Source organism: Musca autumnalis, unplaced genomic scaffold, assembly GCF_047663935.1.
Source record: "Musca autumnalis isolate F117 unplaced genomic scaffold, ASM4766393v1 scaffold_4, whole genome shotgun sequence".
NCBI classification, from domain to species: Eukaryota; Metazoa; Arthropoda; class Insecta; order Diptera; family Muscidae; genus Musca; species Musca autumnalis.
Genome location: NW_027411977.1, coordinates 182,094,208 through 182,113,686, shown reverse-complemented (window position 1 = coordinate 182,113,686; position 19,479 = coordinate 182,094,208). Strand labels below are relative to the sequence as shown.

Genomic DNA, 19,479 nt, shown 5'->3' with positions numbered 1-19,479 from the left:
TGATGGACGGACATTGCTAAATCGAATCCAAATTGCGTGAAACGGATTTCGTCGAAACATACTTGGTGTCCAAACCCATTATTTCGATGTGGCACATTATGATCGTATGGGAGTGTATACTCCCTCGTTAGCCTAAAGGCTGACGGTACACAAATAATATTGAATTATATTCCAAAACCTATAGTTATACAATTTGTTACAAATGTGGCAACACTGAATAAAAACTTAGTTGGGGCTTGTTTAATCAATCGGGGTCTGTTGGTCGGTAGGTTGCTACTGCTTTGATTTGTTTTATTTACTTTTTACATTATTCGCCTTACATTGGCACATTCATTCATTCAACCAAGCCCAGCTAACAGCCAGCCAGCCCAGCCAACTATCCATTCGATTGATCAAACGAACTCCACCATCGGCCGGCGATCAACGCCACTGGCGCAGCAGCAGCAGAAATAATAGCAGAAGAACACACTCTCATTGGATTTGAAGACATTCGTTGTTGTCGTCGCTATTTTGATCTCACAGTGTGTGTTTGATCGTTGATCGCTGAGCTCGTGTGCGCGCTCGCCTTGTAGCCAGTCAGCTAGTTGACGAAAAGCGGATACGGATACAATTTGTACGTGGTGGCGGTGTTATTTGCCAAAACGGTTAAAACTAACGAAAAATTCATTCAAATAATCCATTTAAATGAAAAGCGGCGTTCAAAACGCAACTCCTAACGCGAATAAATAATTCCTGCAATTATTCTCATGGCACAGAAGTTCTCAAGTCGTCAAGTCTGGTGCATTGTATTTTGTGTGTCGAGAGTTTGTGATTTATTGATAATTCTTTAAGAATTACATACAAATATTTGTTTATTTATTTGTTTAACAAATAACAACATAAGAAGAAAATCAACAACAAAAAATTGAATAAAAGCAAGCAGGAATTATAAAGAAAATAATAGAGTAATTAAAAAATATTTATTTGCAAAAAGTGTCCACTGTGTTAAATTGTATTCCAAATCCCAAAACCACAAAACAAAAATAAAAAGAAATTAAAATCAAATTGGATTAGTGCAATCAATAATTTCCTTAGCTACAGTGCTGCTCAAAACATATGCAACTCAGATGCCTATATCACTTTTAACCTATTTTTGGGGTCATTTTGTGTTTTGAAATATATTTATTTTTGCAATTGGATTCTTTATTGACCCTACTTTCAAGATTTAAAAATGAATATTCAGTTTTTAAAACTTACCTTAAAGAAATGTGGGAAATATCGGAGGATCACGTGTTTTGGCCTGCTCAAAACATATGCAACTCCGTGGTTCGAATATCTATTACCTAATTTTTTATGAGTTTTTTGCATTGATTGTTATAAGAAGATTTTTAGTAAGAAAAAGGGGACCAAAAGCTTTCATGAGGGATACATTTTATAACGCCTATGTTTAATTTTGACAGACAAGTATTCCAAAAACAAGACATTTCAAATATTTTAAGAAAAACAAAAGTTATTGTCCGAAATTTGTATCAAAGATATGGAAAAATGTTTATTTCTCAAAACTGTGGTTCAAACGCAGTCCAAAAGTAAACATAAGGACAGTGTGATATTTAAAATTAAGCTGTATACCGCGTAAAAATTACTAAAATCGTCATAAGATGGGAAGGAGGTGAATGTACAACTATATCTACTGCATGGGATAGTCAAATAATGATGCGAATTATTAAGCGGTATTCTCAGAGGTCACCAACAGATGTTAAATAAAGGCTTTACATCGATAAATCTATATAAAACTCTCCGATACATGCCATAGATACCGGTGTACCAATATTGACAAATTTTAGGAAAACAGTAATTTCCAGGAAAATTTCAGTTTTTCATATATATTTTGCAAAAATTGTTTGGAATCGGTTTTAGAGTTGTAAAAACGAGTACTTTTCGTCGACTTAAATTAATATTTGAGTTATATGACTTGAAAAAATTTACTTGATCACCAGGACGAATGATAATCCAATTTGTCCCCCTATACAAAAAAGTTGACCCAAAACGAATATGGTGTTTTATATTGACCTGGAGATATTTTTATGGACAGAGATGACACTGGAGGTATGAGGTCGAGATATTTATTAGATTTAAAAACTAACCGGACATATAATATGTCGAAATCGCACCACGTACATACCACAGATGCCGTATAATAGGGTGTTTTGGCATAATACCTCCACTAAACGTACATATAACCACGTAAAACTTGTAATTTTTGCACATATTTTTTGTGTTCTTATCGTTTGCGTTCAGATTAAGTAATCTAAAATCATATAAAGGGTTTCGGGGCCCTAAAATAGACTCTGGACTGTTGAAAATCGAATAAAATCTAGGAATTTTACAATTATCCTTAGCGACAGGATTTCAAAGGATATATTAATTTATTTAGTATACTGGATACCTTTATGATGTGTCCTGATAATAAATAAAAGGTTTAACTCACAATATATTATCAAAACAAAAATAATATCTTCAGATTTTGAATCAAGTTTTCTCAGTTGCAAATGTTTTGAGCAGGACAAAATGTGAGTCCGAGCTTTGTTTTGTATATTTTGTATAAAATAAGTACAATTATGGTTACTTATTTTTTAAATCTTTAAAAAGCGGTCAATAAACAATCAACCCACAAAAATATTTTCATTTTAAATCCATAAATTACCTCAGAACTATATAAAAAATGAAGTAGTCATTCCAGTTGCAAATGTTTTGAGCAGCACTGTACATTATAAAAAGAGGAAACAAAAATAAAGTAGCAACAGTCAGTTTTTTGTGATTTCAACATTAAATGTTATATTTTGGATTAAAATTTTAAATTATTTTGCTGTTTTTTTTATAGATTTGACAAAAAAGGTAATGATTCATAAATCAAATTATAAAAAGTGGTGTTGGAAAATTGTTTTTAATTTTATGTTTTTTTTTTCTTCTTAATCAATGCAAATTAAAAATGCAAAATCAAATGTTTATTTTTACGCATTTTGTTATGTTTCTTAAGCTGGTTTTAGTTATTAAGTGAATATTATTAAATTTAAAAATTCAAGCTTAGAAAAATAAATTGACAGTGCCGACCAGCTGATACTCTATACACAAAAATTAGAATAATTAGAAGAAACATGTTAATAATGTAGTATTACTTTAAGAAGTTACCCTCAGTAATGTTGGCGACATTTCCTGAGTATTTCAGACATGTAAAACTTTTCTACAAGTAGGACACGCCGTTCGGACTCGGCGATAAACTATAGGCCCCGTATCATTGAGCTAATATGTAACGGAGTGCACTCATTGATATGAGAGAAGTCTCCCTTTTCCCGCCTGGGATGTTTGTGGAACAATTAAATTTTAAGAAGTTTGACAAAAATGTAAATAATGATGAGTGTTGCCAACACCTGCAAAACTTTTATTTTTATTCAAAATGGTTTAAATTAACTCATCAAAACAATTTTCGAAGTTAAATTTTCCATGGTTAGGCGCCAATATTAGAATATTTCCAATAAGGACAACAATCATTTATAATAGTTAGTCGTGGAATATTCAAGTGATTTCCGTACCAAAAGTACAATGAAGTATGATATGTTTGAATTAAATAATTATTTAATTATTAAATGCTTTTCTCTTTAAATTTTATCCCTGAAGATTGTTGACGAGGTCAACTGAAATATTGGAATAAAAATAAAAATTCAAAACTAAAATCAAAACAAATTTTTTTACTATCCTGATTCTTTATTGAGTTGACATCAGTTATGTAGTTTCTGTTTGCCAGGCAGAACTTGAGGTTTATTTCTTGGTGCTGCCACTGCTTCGGATGATGATTGTATATTCATTCCTGAGAATGTAATTGATCGACAAACTTCATCAAAACAAAACCACCAAATGCCACGGTAGGACCTCCCGTGAGGTGATTTCCCAGGAATTCTGCAAATAAAAGATGAATGTCTCTTAAATGATTTCCTTTATATTTCTGACTTGATGTTGGCTTATATTCCTCGACTTGGAAATGTGCTTGATGCCATCCATATGGCTGGCATCATTTTTTTTTTTTTTTGTTCTTAAAGATGCCGCCCACCAAAGTGTCATTTTAACACAATTTGTTTGAAACAAAAAGCAGTTCCACTGAATTTTTGGTCAATAAAAACAAAACACTTGTTTGATTGGGATAAAGAAGAGAGACTAAGAAAAATGACACCTAATACCCAAAAAATTACACTATACAACACTGAAAATGCAAATAACTTCTAGTATGCATTTTTTGAAAGTGCATATTTAGACTACAAAAACCCTAGTAGGGTTTTGTCCTGTCAGACCCAGTTCGGATTTTATGGCCTCATCTAAGCCGGGCTAAATCTACACTTTTTTGCATTAATCAGGCCTTTATCTCAGAAACGAATAGGAATTTGGCCTTGCTGTCTTCGGCAATATTGTAGCCCTAAACTAGTAGAACTTATCTTTTGAACAGACCATATAAGAAAAACTCCACCTAGGTCATCAAAATATATAAAATATAGACAATTTTACATAATTGCTGAAAATCTGGTCAGTATCGGCTAAACTATTGGGAGTTGAACAAAGTAACCTTTTGCAAAAATCTTCTAAATAAAGTTCTCAACAATTCTTTAGAACAATCTGAAACTCTAAAATGCTTACTTCATGTTGTTTCGGCGGTATTTTGCATCATATCTTTTACAACACGTATTTCAAACACAGTTCACACCAACAGTTTAGCACCGCGTTTCGAATTTCATTACATTATTGACATTTTTATTAAATCGTCGTTGAAATATGTACTGAAAACAACGGCATAGAGGCATTTTACAACAATGACATGTTCTGAGGAGTTGTGTATTATATTCCAGGGAATATATATAAAGAAAATATTCAGAAAAATTTAACGGTTTTGGAGATACGGTGCGAAATGTATAAAAATTGTGGAATTTTTGCATATATTTTGAAATTTGAGGCAATAAATGTTGTTTTTCGAGTTCGTTATTTCTCCAAATATTTTATTCTTGTCCTTATCTACAAATTTGCTTCAGGGGTCAGAAGAAGGATTTAAATAACTTGAATTTGTTTGTTAAACCAATAACTTTGAGGCGAATTACTCACCCGAAAAATTCAGTTTAGTTACTTGATTCCAATATATGCAATTTACCATTACTTCACATAAACAAGTAGGAAAAGCGGTAAGTTCGGTCGAACTTTTTATACCCTCCACCACAAATTTCAGCCATTTCGGTGGATTAATGTGGCCACAACCTTCAAAATACCGAAAATCGGAAGGTTCTGTTCTATGGGGGCTATATGATGGCGTGGACCTATACCTACGAATTTCTGGGGGAAAGTTTTATACCCCAAACGAAGACTAAATACCAACTTTCAGCCACCTCGGTGTGATAATGAGGCCAAAACCTTCAAAATACCGAAAATCGGGAGATATCGTCCTATTGGGGCTATATCAAAACGTGGACCTATATAAACATTTTATGGTAGAAATGTTTCTTAGCCTCTGGAAATGCAAAATACAAGGTTACAACCGATTCTGTTGCCAAATGGGACTAATACATTCAAAATATATTAAAATGACGCCTACTTTATATGGGGGTAATACCAAAACGTGGACCTATATATACCAAGTTTGGTAGGAATGTTTTTGGCCTCTGGAGACACAAAATACCAAATTACAACCAATTCGGTGGTACAATAAGACAAATATCTTAAAAATTCCTTAAAACGACGACGCGTCACGCTTTCAATACCAAAAGTCCTACGTACATATAATAGATTTTCCCACAATTTCATCTACCTACGTCAATCCGTTCGGACGCTAGAGTGATTTCCACAGACGGACGGACATGGCTATATCGATGTAGAATTGCACGCTGATCAAGAATATATATAGTTTGTGGGGTCTACAATGATTATTTCGAGTAGTTACAAACGTAGTGACAAACTTAATATACCCCCATCCTATGGTGGAAGGTATAAAAATATTTGTTTCACAGTATTCCATATTTTTGAATAATAATCTCGAAACACGCCTCAGTAGGCATTTCTTTAGAAAGTGGTGTCGTACCATGTTCGCCATCTCATGTTCGAATATGTAATACATGGGTCAATTGTATTTGTCTTATTTTATCCAAAACATAAAAATCCACAAAATTGCGCAAAACAATGACGTCATTGGCTGAATGAGGGAAGACGGGAGAACGATACGATGTTATTAGATTTCAATCATTTCATTCTAAAGATCCAAAGCACTTATAACGAATAAAAAATTTTACTTTTAACGAGTAAAAGAAACAAAAAACACAGTTGTAGGGAGTTAAAATGATGATCCATTAATAAAAATTGCAATGTTTAAAACGAAAACCAATTTTTTCTCAACACCTTTAATGGCTTAAGAAATAACAGAATACAATGGCAAGTACCATACTTATAAAGGAACACTAAGAAGTATGAAAACAAGTAAGAAAGTATCAGTCAGCCGTGCCGACAGAGACATACCCTCAGCCTCGGACCTAATGAAAAGAAACAACCACAATACGTCTATAGGGATTTTTTGAGTTTTTGGATCAATTTCTCAGGAAGTTGCATTTGCCCAAAAAATGTGCCGTCTTAACCAGGGCTGCATACAAAAATTTAAAACAGGCAGAGGTGCCCGATGTAGTCGATATTTGGCAGGCTTCTTGGGCCACTATATCAGGAAATATGGACTTACCGTCGTAACTGGCCCGCTGAAAGAATTTTTTTTGAAACAAACTTCAAAACAATCCGAGACTAGCTGTTAAACTGCACCAAATTTTATGTGGGAAGTTCTCGAAGGACTAGACCGATAATTTCACATTCCAACCTGATACATGTCTAGATGAAATAATACGATGTGGAAAGTTTGGACCAATCAGAATCTCCCTGCGAGAGTAATCCGTCGTAAGGGGGGTCGCAAGGACTATCTGCTGAAACAAATTTCAAAACGATCCAAGACGAGCTCTTTACCTTCACTTTTTCTAATTTCGTGTGGGAGGTAACCGAAAGAGTGGACCGATGTAGCCCATATCCGAACCTGATCTGTATCTGTAAGGAATAATACGTTGTGCAAAGTTTGGACTGAATCGATTGATTTCTTCGAGAGTTATCGTTCACACCAATTTTATAGAAAAATTTTGAACTTTTGTGGGGGAGATACCCGAAGGAGTGGACCGATATAGGCCATCTTTGAATTTTATCTACGTTTGGACAAAATATTGCGAGAAACAAATTATTGGCCAAATCGGTTGATTCATTTGAGATTTATCGTGCGCTCCAGCCAGCCAGATATACAGACAGATGGACGGGACATGGCTAAATCGTCTTGAAATTGTTTGAAATCATTATTTCGAATCACATTTGCATCGTATCAAAGTTTATCTACCCGTAACCAGTATTCGTTTTGTCTACCAATTCACATAGGCTAAGGTTCAAGTGATTTTTGAGAAATCGTCACATTACATTTCGTCTTTATTACATTGCACTGTGGTTCCGCCCGTAGACAAAAACCAAAAATGTTATGGCGACATGCTTGATTGCGATTGAAATAAATATTCTCTAAACACATTAAATTTTTAATATTCAGTATTATTTTTGCCAATTTACAGCGGTAATAAGTCAAGTTAATTCGAAGAAGTTGAGATTTGTATGTGGTGCTTTAAAAACGAAAAATATATCCGCAAAGCATTCGTAGCTTATGAGTGAGATTATAAAAAATTGAAGAGGTGAATGTTCAATTTCCAAAATGAAACTTATAGTTGATGGCATTGACAATATTTTTACGAAAAAACAAATTAATAATTCTTTTTCTAACTTCCTTAAAAATAAATTATTTGTAAATGACTTTTTGTCCTATTTTTAATATCATTACTATAAATTTATGTTGAGTTCTACTAATGTAGGCCACGTAAGGGCAAGTCCATATTTTTTAAAATGCGGGGCCAAATCGGTTGGAGAATTTGGCTAAAATCGTCAAAATACCGAATATCGGGAGGTACGTTTATATGAGAGCTATACCTAAATGTGGACCTATATTGAACATTTTTTGCAAGAAAGTATGTTGTCCTCTCAGAACTCAAAATGCAAAATTTCAGCCAAATCGGTTGGAAAATTAGGCGAAAATCGTCAAAATACCGAATATCGGGAAGTACGTTTATATGAGAGCTATACCTAAATGTGGACCTATATTGAACATTTTTTGCAAGGAAATATGTTATCCCCTCAGAACTCAAAATGCAAAATTTCAGCCAATTCGGTTGGAAAATTTGGCTAAAATCGTCAAAATATAAAAAAAGTCGGGCGGTACCTTTATATGGGGGCTACACCCAAATGTCGACCTACATCCATTAAATTTTTTTTTTATTTTGGGCTCGTTATAAAACTATGTTTAAAATTCCGAAGCGGTAGCTCGATTAGAACTATTTTTGGCACTCCTTTCCATACGAATGGGACCACTGCGCATTGCGGTAAATGATTTCAAAATATAAATTAGCCCACCCCCTTTCTTATAAACAAAAAATCTGATCTGACTTGGTACATAAGAGAGAATCTAGAATGAGGACCCTATTAAATTTTTAAATTAAACCTGTTACAGGCCATGTTCAGTCATTCGGTGAATTAAATGTGCACACAATCATATAATAGTTCAATATTTTATGAAACCCACTCTGAAACTTCAAAATGATAAATTACAGGAAATGAGTCATATGCGATATATCTACATCATACATCATATGTGATATATCTACATTAGGCCGGCCCAATGTTGATCTATTTGATCTAATATCCTTATATATAGAATTTTATAATGATCGGTTGACGTTAACCAGTGTCCCATGACCGACCTGCATCTCCATAGTACTTTTACGGGACCAAAGGCGAATTTCAGGAAATCGCTCTACAGGCCACAATTATTGTATCTAAAAAACGAATTTTACAAAAATTTATGAAAATCGGGCAAATTTTGAAATTGCTCCAATATAATGTAGCTAATATTATTATTAGAGCTGATTTTCACACTGAGAGCTGATTTTTAGCCGCAACAAGGAACTGGTAAAATTTTTCATCGATTAGAGAATAATTGTGGCTTGTAGAGAAATTTCTTGAAAAGTCCCGTACTAAGTACTATGGAAATAAAGATCGCTCATGTGGCACGGGTTAACGTTAACAAATCGCCATAAAATTTCATACAGGTATAAGGTTTTTAGTTTTTGGAAAAAATAGGGGGGTAGGTCTTTATGTCGTTTTGTCATGTTTTGGGCCGCCCTAATCTACATACATATGTCTGAACCAATTAGACGTTTAAGTGTCCTAATGCTGTAATGTGTACGATGTGTAGCCTACATCCCCCTGCCAACATCAATGCAATGTAGAGTCGAGATTTTAAATGTTATATTTAAATAAAATTGGTATCGAGATTTCTACCAGCAAGTCAGTTTTTAGATCCCTACAAAAAGCCACATCATCTTTTCCTTCAAAACCTTCAAAATACATAAAATCTGGAGGTACATTTTTATTGGAAATACACAAAAACATGGGCATATGTATATGATAATTTTCTTCGTGCTGTTTTTCTAACCATATCCATAAATACAAAGTTACAGGCCTTTAAATTAGGCTTATACCTTAAAATTACCGAAAATCGGACTATTTGATACCGAAGAATAAAAACCAACATTCACCCATATCGGTGGGATATTGACGCCACAAACTTCAAAATACCGAAAATCCGGTATTCCGTTCTATGCGGGTTATATGAAGGCATGGGCCTATACCGACAAATTTCAGGTGGAAAATTTTATACCCCAAACGAGGACTACGCACCAAATTTCAACCATTTTGGTAGGTTATTGCGACAATAACCTTCAAAAGTCCGAAAATCGGGAGGTACCGTTCTATAGGGGCTATACGAAGGCATGGACATATACCGACCAATTTCAGTTGGAGTGTGTTTATTGAGGCCACAAACAATAAAATACCGAAAATAGGGAGGTACCGTTCTAAGGGGGGCTATATCAACACGTGGACCTATATAGCCCATTTTCAATACCAAATATCCGAGGAGTAATAGAAACTTCTATACCAAACTACAAGTTCTATTGTAAAAATTACGAGCTGTATCTTGATTTAAACAGAATTTTATGCTGATCAAGAATATATATATATATTTTATAGGGCCTCCGATGAATATTTCGATGTGTTACAAACGGAATGACAAATTTAATAATATGGAGGGTATATTATTGTGGAGGGTATAATTATATCACTAGCCACGGGCACGCAGTACGTAAGTTACACAACATTTTCAGGACTTCAGAATATCAGGCCTTATGCAGGTAATAGGCAAAATTCGTCATAGCCCACAACATCAGCAAATCGTATATACCAAGATAAAGGAAATAATCTAAACATTCAAACTTTTTCTTCTTCTATTTGGCTTTCTTTAGCATTTACTATCAATGTCACATTATTTATAACTTATTAGATTTACATCAGCTTTAATGAATAAATGCTAAAATTAAAAATCAATTTCGTCGTATAATCAAAATAACATAAAAAAATTTTCACAACGAACTTGCTTCCTTACAAAATTTACTACGTAATCAAAATTTACATTCATTTCAAGATTTCTATTCAAGTTCAAGTTTATGAACTAAAAAAAAAACCAACAAAACTACAATTAGTTTGAGGGTTCTAAGAATTTAGTTTTCTTTGTTTAAATATTGTCAATTTTAGATTACAATTAAAGGTCGTACGTAGTAGTAAAACCAAAAACAAAATGCACACAAATAATATTCAATAACAAAGAAATGAACAGCTGATAGAGATGTAATGCGGCGTAAATTTTTTTGGTTGTTCATTGATCAATGAAATATTGTGAAATTTTTGTTATCAGATTTTTTTGCCAATTTTGCACTTTTTGTGTTATCAAAAATTTTGCAAATTGTTTTGTTTTTGTTAAGATTTCTACAGGGAAAAATTCTTGTTGTTATTGTTTTGGTGTGGTTATTGTTTTATTAGCTTTGTACATACAATTAAAACACAAGGTCACCTTATCATATTTTGCTAATGATAAGTTGTGGGAAAGAATTATAAAGTAAAATTAATACATCAAACATTGTTTGATCACAAAAAGTGTATGGATACGGTATAAAAGGAAACTTTCGCCTCTAGGGTACCTACGCCTTCGCCGATTTGCTTGAAAACTGTAACAACTACGTATACAGGAGCGTATTTATGGTTAAAAATCAGTTATTATTTGGCTCACTTGGATGTAGAACATTCTGATTTGATTTGCGTGTTTCTTTTAGCTTATCTTTGAACACCTAGGGTCATATATAATAATTTTTGGTCACTGTTAAAAAATTTAATCTAATTCATTTATTCTCTCATAAAAAACATTAAGTTTTCTTCTGTGAAAATCACACAGTGTGACTCATATATACCTTCGTAATATCCACATCTCAGTTTTTTGTTTCATAGTGTGTTTTGCTTTCAAAAGTTATAAATAAATTTCTGAAAATTCGTACAAAACCCAAAATGATAAGCTCAATTATTTTGTATTAAAAATTATTCCGAGAGGAGCAGAGACAAGCACGATTGTTTTTAAGTTGCAGTTGAAATATGAAATTTCCTAGAATTGGGATTTCATTTAGTAGTTCAGTAATTTAATTTCCGCATTATTGTTATACATTGATTATAATGTCATATTGTTTTGACCGGCTTTTGATATCGGACATTGAGTATTATTAATAAGAAAGAATTGTATTGAACTTCTTACATTTGGAATTTTGGTTTTAGAGTGGAATTAAGAAGGGGAGATCCCGTGGTGCAATGGTTGCACACCCTCCTTGCACGCAGAAGGTCGTGGGTTCGATTCGGTCAGTCAACATCAAAGTTTTCAACGGTGGCAAAATACCCCTCAGTAATGTTGGCGACATTTCCTGAGTATTTTAGCCATGTAAAACTTCTATACAAAGTGGTGTCTTAACACACGCCGTTCGGACTCGGCGATAAACGGTAGGTCCCATATCATTGAGCTAATATGAATCGGCACTCATTGATATGAGGAAAGTCTCCCTTGTCCCGTATGGGATGTTTGTGGAACAGTTAGATTAGATCCATCTCCAATCAATGAGTCCATTCAGATTCTATTTTTATTTTAGCTTTATGATATGAGACCGCTGGAACACCAACAATCGATGGCACTATCGATACTAAATTTTTACACTTTGTATTTATTATTTTTTTCTTTCGATATAATCGGACGAAATTACGAAAATACAACCGAAACGGGACAATAAATCGACATATTTCTACTTTTACAAAACTTTCGAAACTCGATTCAAATGAAATCGATTTTTCGACCGGGAAGAAAATGTGTCAGGGTGGTGTAATGGTTAGCATACCCGCCTTGCACTTGGTCATCTAATCGAAATCTTGGCCATTTCATACTGGTGACATCTTTATTCGGTCTCACGGCATAACCTAACCGATACGAGGGCTGCATGATAACTTTCTGGCCTACACAACACCGCGTGTTGAAATGAAAAAAACTTTTCTCAATAAATAATTTCCTGTTGCACGAATAAATGGCCTTTTGCCTATTAATGACGGAAATAACTTTTATTCCATTTAAATTTTAAAAAAGCTCCCGCACAAACCACTTTTAATTTTTATGATATATGAAATAAAGTTGTATAAAATATAAAAAGATACATATGTAATAATACGATGATAAAATTAGTGAGAAACAAACGGTCATATAATTTTTTTGGTTATGCCGTGTGTCCCTATACCTTGTTTTCAGTGAAATATCTGCTTACAGTGACTTCAAAAAATTTTGAGAATTTTTTAAAAATAAAAACTTTAAAAAGCTTTTTGTGCGGAAGCTTCTTTCATCGAATCACTTTATATTTAAGATTTTTTGGAATCTTAGGTAAAAACTCATCAAAATATCACCATTTTATATCCCGTAACATAGACGCATTCTTCGGCATTTCTTCAACCAAATAACATTTAATATTGTATGAACAGATGGTCGCAAAAATGGATTTTCTCGTTAGATCCAGCAAAATTGGACAATCGCTCAAAAAGAGGCTCTGGTGGATTGGTGCAAAGAAATTGTGAAGAAAAACAATCGCGGTGCTTCAAAGGACATTTATAAGATCGTCAAAGACGAGGAATCTTGAATATAGGCTTATGAGCCCGAAACAAAACATGAATCGTCCGTTTAGGTCTTCGAAAGCGAACCAACTCCAACGAAAGTTGTTCATGTAAGAAGTACTTCGAAGCAAATGGTTGCCCGTTTCTTCGGCAAAACTGACCGTGTTGCGACTATACGGCTTCAGAAATGTAGGACGGTTAATTCTGAGTGGTACACTACAGCCAGAAGTCTCCTGAGAAATTCTAAAAACGAACAAGAAAAGACGAATCATTCTGCATCATTACAATGCGAGCTCTCACACACTGATTCAAACCAGCGCCTGTTTTACCGGACAAAACGTGGAATTGATGGGTCATCCGCCGTACAGCACGGACTGCGGATCCAATGACTTTATGTGATTCCAGCATATCAAGAAAAAGGCGTGGGCAACGATTTTCGTAGCCAGAAGATGCTGTAAAAGCGTTCAAAAACCATGTCTTGGAGGTGTCTAAATCGGAGTGGAAAAAGGTATTCAACAATTGCTTTGGCGCATGAAAAAGCGTATAAATCAAGCTGGAGACTACTTAAGAAAACAGTAAAAATATTTTGGATGGTAAATTTTTGCTAAAATATGTTCGCTAAAATGTTACGAGCGATATCTTTTGAAGGTAGCAACCGATTTAGCCCAATCTTTGGATCTCGTAATATTTTGTTCAAATTTAGTTTAAGTTCGAAAATGAGCTATATCGAGTACCTCCATCATAAAGTTTCAATATTTTTGTTTAAATGCAGTTTAAGGTCTGTTCGAGAATCTTTTGGAAGCTTTTACCGAAATTATTCTTTTGGTTACAGCAATATTATCTATTCGTAGACATGTCCATGCTTCCTTATAACACCCAAAATAAGATCCACTGTCAAAGTAGGTCCCTTCCTTCAGTTACCAACTCTGCTAAACAAAAAAATAAAATAAAAAAAATTCTCTATGAACAAACCCGACACATAATTGTTTCCTTATATCAAAGCAGATACCGAATGCATTCATGCTGATTCCATAAACGTGGTCTTATTGCCAGACCAACATTGCTATTACGGCTCGCTATCTTCAACCTATTATGTCGACGTAATCTGCATAGGTCAGTACCATGATTCTTGGGTGTAAATTGTGTTATTTTTCTTATTAATCGTATACATCTTAGTATATCATGTGATTTAGGATGTTAGATAGTTCACACGAGAGATTGTCGCCATCTTTGAAAAGTTGTTTGGTATTAAAAGTCTCTCCTATTGTAACTGGTGATATTTTTGTCCTGCATCTTATCAAGTTAGCTAGGTCTAAAACCGCGTATTATTTCCTTGACCGTAAGTTTTAGCCTCTTACACAAAACGCCGGACAGCATCTTATATGCGATAGGTAGGAAACTTATGTTTCTGTAGCTATACCCTACTCCACATGGTAAAAAGGGTATTATCAGGTATGTCACAGAAACGAATTCCGATCGAAAGTGGAATTGATTCCGTATTTATCTTCTTCAGAAAACGGTTTTTTCGGAATAAACCACTTTTGATTTTGCAAGTGAAATTGTATTTTTTTGTGGAAAACGTCATTTATATGTATTTCATATTTTTTATAATTTTATTAAAAAATGTATATTATTATTTACACCAAATAATCTGAAGAAGCTAAAACAAAAACGGTCGAAATGAAATTACGGAATTAAAACCATTCCGATTGGAATCTGTGACATGCCTGTATAAGTTCGTTTTTCCGAAAATTTATGTAACACTGCAGACCTCGATTGTTGTATATCATGTTTCATGTCTCGACGAGATAAAGCGATTTAGCGATGTATGTCGCTCCATCCGCAATTAAAAACGATGTCAATTATGTAGATTTGCGTGGTCAGTTAACAGAGTTTCATCTAATATATACCGAGATCCCACAGTTTCCCTATTTTTAAGTTTAACCGCAGTAGTTTTTGGCGGATGAAATCGACCATATCCCTAATTTCAGTCAGAAGTAATGTAATACCCCTTTACGTTTACCGATCCTAATAGGTCTAGAATATTCAGCAATATAGCTTTTTACGTCCGTCGGTGTATACAGTAATGATATTTCAAGACATATTTATGGATCAATCTGATACAATTAATTATTGAAATGTCGCAAATATGAAAAAAAAAACAGAAAGCTAGCAACCAGGTATAGTAGAACAGGGTATCAGATGGTAGGTCATGCCCGACAATAACCCTTTCTATCTATCTTGTGGAAATGGCAGACTGAATTTTTAATCTTTGGCGAATTTTGATAATCAATGTATGCATGCTCTTTATCAGCATCTGCCTACGGGTCTTGAAAAATTCTGCTGGCAGTCTATTATTGATGTACTTTAACTCTACCAAATTACTGTTTCATAGGAATGTGTGGTCTTTTTCGCCCAAGGTTTTATGTTCAATCAAATTTGTTGAGGTGCTTTGAGAGCTCAAAGTTTACCTGTTTTTACTACAATTGGTGTAATGACTCCTAGTCCTGTTATTTCAAGCCATATGTGTATCAACAGTTTTTAGTGTGGCATCATTGCTTCACACATGGTTCCTATACTTTTTTGAATAACCATCCAATTCAGTACGATCTACTGAATCTCCTCTTCTTATAAAATTTATATAATGTATGGTTTTTAGGTGACCGGTTTTGAAAAAATCGCCAATTATGCCTTATAGCAGCAAAGGTAATTTCATATCTTATTTAAATTTCACGCCAAAGAAATCTTGAACATAGTAGTGGCTAATGAGGCGCTCAGCGCCAAAACGGCCTAATCCATATGCTCAAAAAAATCAAACTGACTATAAAGAATTAGACGGAACTTTTTGAAATAAATACTAAAATAGTTATAACATTGCTGTTATGCAATAGAGATCTTTTTTCATATTTATTTCAATTGGTTCCGGATAGATCTTTATAGCCTAAACATGACCATGTGATTTAGGCCGTTCTGGCGCTGAGCGCCTCAAATATATGTTGTGGTCCTTTTGAATATGCCTAAACAAGACGTTAGCTATTCAACAGGCTACATATTCGTATGTTAGAGATTACGGATTCGCTTGTTATTCTATGATAAAAAAAAACAATTTTGAGTCCTTTATCCTTCTACTCCCTTTCCCAGCAAAACCCCTATTACCAAATGAAGAGTTAAAAGGGTTTTTATTTTAACAAGGATATGTCGCACGAACTGTGTAGTTATTCTATGGCTACTATTCGAAAAATATATTCTATTTTTAGAAATATTGTGGTGAACTAATGTTAAATTTCAACACGTCCACAGTTTTATTTTCTTCGCTAGTGGAATTGAACATGCGAATTTCTTTGTATCTCAACGCGCTACCCAGCAAACCATTCGTTCCGAAATATGTAAGAATTTCGGAGGCTACATCCGATTTCGGATCGAAAATCGTAACGAAAGTTTTATGGTGGTTGACCGAATTCAGAACGAAATGGATGAAAAAATCTCTTACGAAAATCGAATAGAAATCGGAACGAAATCAGAACGACAACCTTACGAACATTAGAAACACTAATCTTCGTAATTTTGTTAAAAAACAATTGTTTGCCGACGATGAACGTTGAACTTTCTCGCTTTTGTAGTCGAACACTCACACACATTTTCCACCGTTACTCATTACTTAGTAATGATTAGAGTAAGTGTGTGTGTGCTTTGTAAATTTCAAAGAACTACGCAGTTATTTATCAGCTAACTGGTAATGCAAAAGGTTGCTTGTTTACATAACTTTGTTATGGTTTTTTCGGCTCATATGACTCCCAATTTTGTAGTGAGTTGTATTCCTATTGCTAGCCTAGTTCGGGAAAACTGGTTCGCTAAATTTTATCAGTTTTTTTTCTTTGTTTTGGAAAAATAAATATCCATTAACTTTTGTCTAGTCCAACTAAAAGGTATTGGAGGGCAGGTTGAGCGTTCAAGTGATTTTCCCTGATCTTCTTCTACGATAATTTGGACTTGTGTATTATTGTGGTAACGTCTGTACCAACCAAGGAAGAAAGGAATAATTAAACGATTATCACTAGGTAGGACTGAGGTGTCAGCTAACTAACCTTGCCAGATTTGGCCATAAAAACCTCCTAGCAGGCGAAAAATGGATGAGTTAGGACGATTATACTATACAAATATAGAAGTAAATAAATCCCGCAATGGTTATATCATACCAAACTGGCTTTGATTTGTATGCTTACGTCGTCGTAACGTAAAATCAGTTTCAATACAATGTTGAGCCCAAAAGAGTAGCAAATTTTCGTTGGTCTTTCAGTTTTTCTTTTTTTACATTTCCGTTACAAGATAAAACAGAAAGCATATTATCAAACTTTGGTTGGTTGTTCAGTGACAATGACATTCTTGTTGAATGTCATACGAATTTATAGATTTTAATATAAAAAGGAAGTGTTTTTTAGTAGTTTTATTTTTAAATTCTGAAAGTAAGACACATACAATGTTGAAACATAAATATGTCGAAATTGTAAAGTAAACTTAAATTGAGCTTGTAAAATATACGATAAGAAATTATGCTTTTGCTTCAAAAATATGCAGACATTGGATGACTCATATTACTGATGTCTACAGGATAATACTACGTAACTACCGTCAGTACTGCAAGAGTCATAACACTGCACATATATCTCGGTCTATAATGACGCTGAGATGTCTGCAAAAATACATATTGCACCAAAATGTATGTTTTTACATGTCGATGCTTTCCTCATCCTCGTATCTTAAAAAAATTAAAATTTTTGAGGAGAGATAAAACGACGATAATTTTTTGATACATCGGGGTTTTGGTAAAAGTTTAAATGCAATTCTTAGGGAATTAGATATACGCTATTTACTAATAACTGCATCGATGTATCAAAAAATTAATTATTTTTTGGCCTGTTCCCGTACTTTATAAAGTGGTAAAAGTCGTAAAAGTTGTAAAAGTCGTAAACGATTTTCATATAAATTTTGAGTACGGGAACGCAAAATGTGTAAAAAGTGGTAAAAATTGTAAAAACTTTTTAGTTCTGGAACAGAGCTTTTATTTCCCTTAAAACATTCTATTTTCTAAGGCATCGATATGTATCTGCTTTCACAATAAGTTTCCTGCGACCATATAATCTCTTCTTTTACGCTCCACAATTCCACACTTTTTGGTCGCTTAATAATATACAGATGAAGCAGTCATTAGCTAACAACCACTTGTTTGGCTGCTTCTCAAACGGCTTTAATATTTTCGATTACGTATATCATTTCCATCACAATTTCATCTAAAAAATCAATAATTCGGATGTTGTCTAAGAAAATCAAGTATGTTGCCGTAAAAGCTAAGCGAAGTTTATACCTCGGTAATGGTAACGATCTCCCTTTTACATTTTCCCAACATCTAAAACTTTCCTTATATGTATAAAAAATCATAACTAAACTTAATATCATTTACACTTGTTTTTCCAAATATCGATAACTTGGTATCTAAACACCTGATACCACACGAATAAATTTAACTTAATATGTTCATACATACATACATAATAAATTCCAAGATCTCAAATTTTATAGCCCGCAAAACATGTGTCATGACGACTCTTTTGAATCTGAGATTCCTCACATGGGAATCAGATATTCCATATTATCAAATCATAATAACAAGCGCGTGTCGCAAATTTTCCCATAAAAAAAGAAATACAACAACAAAAACATACCTATTGGTCGGAATATTTGTTTCGCTAGTCAACCGACAACAACAATTGGCGAAAACAATATTTGTTGTATCAAATTTCCGCAAAATGTACTACTCGCTCACACTATACTCTCGACGGGGGTCAATGAATTCTAAATGATTGTTTATTTTACGAATAGCATGTTATTTTGTTGTTCTTGTTGTGGTCTGTGTGTTTACTTTTGTTTATATTCTACGGTCTTATCACTCACTCACTCCTCACCACTACTGACAACTATCCCAAAAAATGAAAAGAAAAAAATCGCAAGTTTTTTTCCTCTAAAATTTGCACAAAATTCACATAAACAAATTGTCTTCCTTTACGGGAGTTGTTATTGTTGCTATGGTTGGAGGCTTTGGGATTTGTTTTTTTATTTCACAATCAGAATCACAAGATTGGGTGACAAAAGTGGTGAAGTGACGCAGACGTTAGGGAAAGAAACAACGTCATCAGCATAATGATTAAATCAAATGACAACAGTTATTCCCCATTGCCGTTAGAAAGTCTACTCAAATATTTGCCATGAGACACTGTGGTT

The 19,479-nt window shown here is 33.9% G+C and overlaps 1 protein-coding gene across 5 annotated transcripts in view; it reads left to right on the top strand.

Moving 5' to 3' along the window:
• Window positions 1-371: 371 nt before the first annotated feature.
• shd (cytochrome P450 family 24 subfamily A member shade) overlaps window positions 372-19,479 on the top strand; it is a 93,962-nt gene continuing 74,854 nt past the window's right edge. Inside the window, exons 1-2 of one of the 5 annotated variants that reach the window (XM_073981840.1) lie at window positions 372-944; window positions 2,778-2,874. The gene's annotated coding sequence lies outside the window, so the exon portion shown is untranslated. Of the gene's footprint in view, window positions 2,875-19,479 lie in introns of all 5 variants that reach the window. The other 4 variants (XM_073981837.1, XM_073981841.1, XM_073981839.1 and 1 more) reach the window with 4 other exon arrangements.